At 46.1% G+C, this 5,609-nt stretch overlaps 1 non-coding gene across 1 annotated transcript; it reads right to left on the bottom strand.

Annotated features, from left to right (window-relative positions):
* Positions 1–5,005: 5,005 nt before the first annotated feature.
* On the bottom strand, positions 5,006–5,078 carry TRNAR-CCU. The gene has a single exon. It is a non-coding gene; the product is annotated as a tRNA-Arg (tRNA).
* Positions 5,079–5,609: the final 531 nt, after the last annotated feature.

Here is a 5,609-nt window from a genome sequence, read left to right as displayed (position 1 = left end):
GAAGCTCCTGAGGGGGCTCCTGAGCTACTTGCCAGGGTGGGTTTTTTTACTGATGAGGCCAGGATAGGGCAGCTTTTTATACTGCTGGGGACAGTACAACTGCTGACCCTGGCCTCTAGCTCCCCCTGGCTGGAGATCTGGGAGAAGCCAGGCAGAGTTATTTTGCCCCAGGTAGCACAATTTGATCTACACCAAAGTGCATGTCCGAGCATGTATGCTGAAGCAAAAAGCCCAGGCTCAAATTTGCACTGCTTATATTTGAGCTGCTGCAAGCGCACATGCTTGCATGTGTGGACACACCCTAACTGGCTCAGTGATAAAGAAAAATTTGGTTGATCCAGACACTTGCATTCCGTACCTTTGAGGAAGAGGATATTTTCCTTTTAGAAATGTTAGTGAAAAGCATAACTAAATTAATAATTTAAGCCTAATTTGATTCACACTGTAGGGAATTCATCTTTCATAAACAACAAGAGAAATGAGGGCCAAGAAGCTGGAATGATTAGCTCTGTTAGTTTTAGAGCCCATCTGTACTACTTTCTTCTGATGCTAAAGACAATCCTGAAGGGAGAATTTCATTTCCCTTGCAATAGTCTCCTAACATATGGAGAAAAACTGACTTAACCCAAGATGGCATTTTAACATGCAGATCTTTTGTTATCAGAGGTGCATATAAAATAGATCAAGTGAAGTCCACGGAGTAGCAAGCCTACCTTGGGAGAAGGTATCACAGCAGCTTTCACTGGTTGCCAGCACAGTCAAGAAGGTGGTGGGCCAGGACATACAGGAGATATAGTGATTTACTGCTGTTTCCTATTAGGCTGCTGTTGTGGTATTCCCCTGGAGTCTCAGCTACAACTTAAGGCAGATTCCCTTGCGATATCTCTATCTTTATCTGGACTTTACATATACATAACCACCAAAATGAACCAAGCCTTGAGTCTGAAGTCTGAAAAGCATGTGAAAAGAGGTGAGTCGATGCCTTATTTATAAGTTAAGTCAAAATGAATGGACCACCTGTTGTTTCTAACTGTGCAAATCACTGTTTTGGAGTATTTTCCTTCATTGGCAGAAATGTGTACTAACTAGATGATGTAAAGCATCCTTTTTTCATTTTAAACCTTTATGATAATTCCCAAATACTGATTAATAGATTCATAAATGTTAGGGTCAGAAGGGACCTTAGTAGGTCATCGAGTCTGACACCTTGCCCTGTTCAGGAAAGAGCGCTGGGGTAAGACAACATCAGCTAGGTGCTTTTCCAGTCTCCTCTTGAAGATCCCCAAGGTACAGGAGAGCACCACCTTTGTTGGAAGCCCATTCAAAATTCTGGCAACCCTTACTGTGAAGAAGTTCTTTGTAATGCCCAAACTAAATCTGCTCTCCATCAGTTTGTGGCCATTGTTCCTAGTTACTCCATGGGGTGTCTAGTAAATTAGAGAGGTCTCTTGCATGCCTGGAGCTAAGATTAGTGACATCACTGCAAGGATTCCTAACCTCATCAAGCCCTCTGACTACCACCCCATGTTCTTTGTCCATGTGGGCACTAATGGTGTGACTAGGAGTAGTCCTAAATGCATCATAAAGGACTTCCATGAGTTGGGGACCAGCCTCAGAAAGTCAGGGGCATAGGTGTTATTCTCCTCCATCCTTCCAGTTGGCATTAGCCGAAGGCACCATGTTGCCCACATCAGGGAAGTCAACCGGTGGTTCCAGAGACGGTGTCTTCAGGAGGAATTCAGATTCTGCAACCACGACCAGCACTTCCAGGGAGAAGGCTTCCTGGGATGGGACAATCTTCATCCCTCTCCTAGAGGTAAGCATCTGTTCTCCTGCAGGTTGGCTGATCTCTGAAGAGCTTTAAACTAGGTTCGACGGGGGATGCAGAACTAGTGGTTGATGAGAACCCAGGGTTGGAAAGCCTCAAACAAGGCACTGGACCTAACCAGGTAAGAACTAAGGGAACCACATGCCATCAAGGCAAAGAGACACCAAGAGCACCCACTGGGGGCCTAAAATATCTTTATATAAATGCCAGGAGTATGGGGAACAAGCAGGAGAAACTCACACTCCTACCTGCTAGCACACAATATGACCTAGTCAGCTTAACTGAAACATGGTGGGATTCTATGCATGACTAGGTGGTAGGCATTGAAGGGTACAGGTTGTATAGATGAGACAGAGTGGGGAGAAAAGGTGGAGGTGTAGCTCTCTATGTTAAGGAGCAATACACATCTTCCATCATCAAGGCAGGAGTGGAGGAGGGGAATACCAAGGCATTGTAGGTCAGGATCCAGGGTGAGGGCGGCAGGGGAAAAGGACTTGATAGGGGAGGTCTACTACAGACCTCCTCACCAGGATGATAAGCTAGATGAGGTATTCTCCAAGCAGCTCTCAGGTGCCATACAGGCGAGGGAGTCAGTGGTCATGGGGGACCTAAATTACCCAGACATCCGCTGGGAGGAACAGGCAGCCAAAACAAGCCGCTCAAGGAGGTTCTTACATTGTGTGCAGGACCTCCACCTAACCCAGATGGTTTCCAGTCCCACCAGGGGTAGTGCTTTGCTAGGCCTGGTCTTAGTAGCAGGGGATGATCTTGTGAGGGACCTGCGGGTACACAGTAACCTGGGCAATAATGACCACCACTTGGTAGATTTCACTATCCAGCGAAGGATAGGAAAAATATCCAGTGATGCTAAATTTTTAGACCTCAGAAGGGCCAACTTTAGTAAACTTAGAAACCTAGTTAGTGAGGTGGTGGAACTCAAGAACATCAAGCTAATGGGGGTCCAAGAGGGTTGGAAATGCCTCAAGGGAGTGATCCTTGGGGAACAAAAGAAGTCTATCCCTTTACATAGGAAAGGGGCTAAGGGGATAAAAAGAAGTCCCCTTGGCTGAACAGGGAGCTTCAGGAAACACTGGGGGCAAAGAAAGAGATGTATAGGCAGTAGAAGCAGAGAGCAGCCACCAAGGAGGCATACACCACCCTGGCAGGCTATTGCAGGGAGTCAGGCAGGCCAAGGCAGGACTAGGGCTTAGGCTGGCTTCAACAATTAAGGACAATAAGAAGTCCTTGTAAAGATACAGAGTGAGCAAAAAGAAAGTGAAGAGTGGCATAGGGCCCCTGCAGGACCAATCAGATCAGTTGGTGGTTGATGCAAAGAAAAAGGCAGAGCTCTTCAATGAGTTCTTTGCTTCAGTATTCCTTAATACTGACCAAGACAATTCCCCCACCTTGAGCATAGACAGATGTTCAAAAGGCACCAGACTACCAAAGGTTTGTGCTGACTTAGTTAAAGAGCACTTGGATGGGTACAAGTCAGCCAGCCCGGATGGCCTCCATCCATGGGTGCTGAAGGAATTGTCTAGTGTCATTGCAGAGCCGGTGGCAGGGCTGTTTGAGCTCTCATGGTACTCTGGTCCCTGAGGACTGGAAAAAGGCCAATGTGGTGCCTGTTTTTAAAAAGGGGAGAAGGGAGGAGCCAGGTAACTTTAGGCCAGTCACTCTTACCTCTATCCCTGGGAAAATACTAGAAAAAAATCATCAAAGAGCATATTTGTGAAGGCTCAGCAAAGGAAATGATGCTGAAAGGAGACCCGCATGTGTTTGGCACAGGTAGATCCTGCCTGAGGAACCTTATAGCCTTTCATGACCAGGTCACACACTGCCTTGACACAGGAGCTGAGGCTGATGTCATCTACTTAGATTTTAGGAAGGCCTTCGACATAGTTTTGCATTATATTCTCATAGGGAAGCTAATGGGCTGTGGAGTGGATGCCTACACAGTCAGGTGGGTGGCTAACTGGTTTAGGGACCGCAGCCGGAGAGTGGTGGTTGATGGGTCATTCTCGGCCTGGAAAGAGGTGGGCAGTGGGGTCCCGCAGGGTTTGGTCCTTTCAGTGTTATTTAATATCTTCACCAGTGATTTGGATGAGGGTGTGGTGAACACCCTTTCCAAGTTCATGGATGAGACCAAATTATGGGGCAAAGTTAGTACACCAGAGGGCAGGGAGCAGATACAGGCTGGCCTGGACAGGTTAGATCAATGGGTGGAATATAATAGGATGCAACTCAACAAAGATAAATATAAGGTACTTCACCTAGGAAGGAGGAATCCCCAGCACAGCTACAGGTTGGGGGATGTCCTCCTCAGCAGCTCAGAGGCTGAGAGAGATCTTGGAGTCATAGTTGAATATGAATATGAGCCGGCAGTGTAGTGAGGCCATCAACAAAGCCAATTGCACCTTGTCGTATATTAGCAGATACATGACCAACAGATTGAGGGACGTGATGTTCCTCTCCTATGTGGCATTAGTCAGGCCACAGTTGAAGTACTGTGCCCAATTTTGTGGGCTGCACTTCAAGAGGGATGCAGAGGATATGGAGAAGGTTCAGAGGAGGGCCACTTTCACAATTAATGGTCCGCGTGAAAGACCCTACGAGGAGAGGTTGAGAGAGCTGGATCTCTTCAGCCTATACAGAAGATGGCTGAGGGGGGACCTTGTAGCTGCCTATAAATTTATCAGGGGAGAACAGCAGGTAATTGGGGATGCGCTGTTTATCAGAGCGCCCCAGGGTGTAACTAGGAATAATGGGTGCAAACTATTGGAAAGTAGATTTAGGTTCAACATTAGGAAGAATTTTTTTACACTAAGGGTGGCCAGAGTCTGGAATGGGCTCCCAAGAGAGGTGGTGCTATCACCTTGGACATGATTATCCATTGGGTCCCTCCAAGTCTATAGTCTATGAATCTATGAAAAAATAGTACATCTGCAATTCGCTGCTGTCCTCCCCTGATGAATTTATAGGCAGCCGCAAGATCACCTCTCACTCTTCTCTAGTGAAGGCTGAAGAGATCTAGATCCTTCAGTCTCTCCTTTAGGGCCTTGCCTGCAGGCCTCTGACCATACAAGTTGCCCTCCTCTGAACCCTCTCAATATTCTCCAGATCCCTCTTGAAGTGCAGTGCCCAAAACTGAAAAAATTGCCTCAAGGCATTAACTTTTACTCCAGATGGGACTTGAACCCACAATCCCTGGCTTAGGAGGCCAGTGCCTTATCCATTAGGCCACTGGAGCTCGAAGTTAATGTGAGTATTAGTATGCTTTTGTTTGCTTTGAAATAAGTAAACAAGTATGTTTGGAGAGAAAAGCAGGACAACATCTCAGGATGTGGGAAACTTTGGCTAATATCCCTCATCTCTACAGGGCCTTGAACCCACATCTCCCATCAAGGAACTCTAATCATCATGTTTTAGAATAATTCAACTGTGAGTGGCCTATCTCTCCTGTTAGAACTGTTGCACTTTGTAGAAATGACTAATTATTATCTAAAACAGTATGCATGCATTGTGGTTAGGACATTCACCCTGAAGGCTAAAAATGTTGGTTTCAGCTTGTGCTGCAGTGAATATCTAAATAGATAATTTAAGGTGATATAGTGTCAACAGGAAAGATACAGAGTAGCACACTCCCAAAGTACTTGTAGCATGCTGTTTGGATAGTGGGAGATATAGGTTAACACTTCTTGGGCAGTATTGGGACTACCCAACCTCTGCTTTATTGGGTAAGCCATCACCTCTTCTTTGTTGGGTTTGAGAATATAGCTAA

Source organism: Gavialis gangeticus, unplaced genomic scaffold, assembly GCF_001723915.1.
Source record: "Gavialis gangeticus isolate Ggan-Ray unplaced genomic scaffold, GavGan_comp1, whole genome shotgun sequence".
Lineage (NCBI taxonomy): Eukaryota > Metazoa > Chordata > Crocodylia > Gavialidae > Gavialis > Gavialis gangeticus.
The sequence above is the reverse complement of the archived record's forward strand: the minus strand, read 5'-3'. Positions and strand labels throughout refer to the sequence as shown.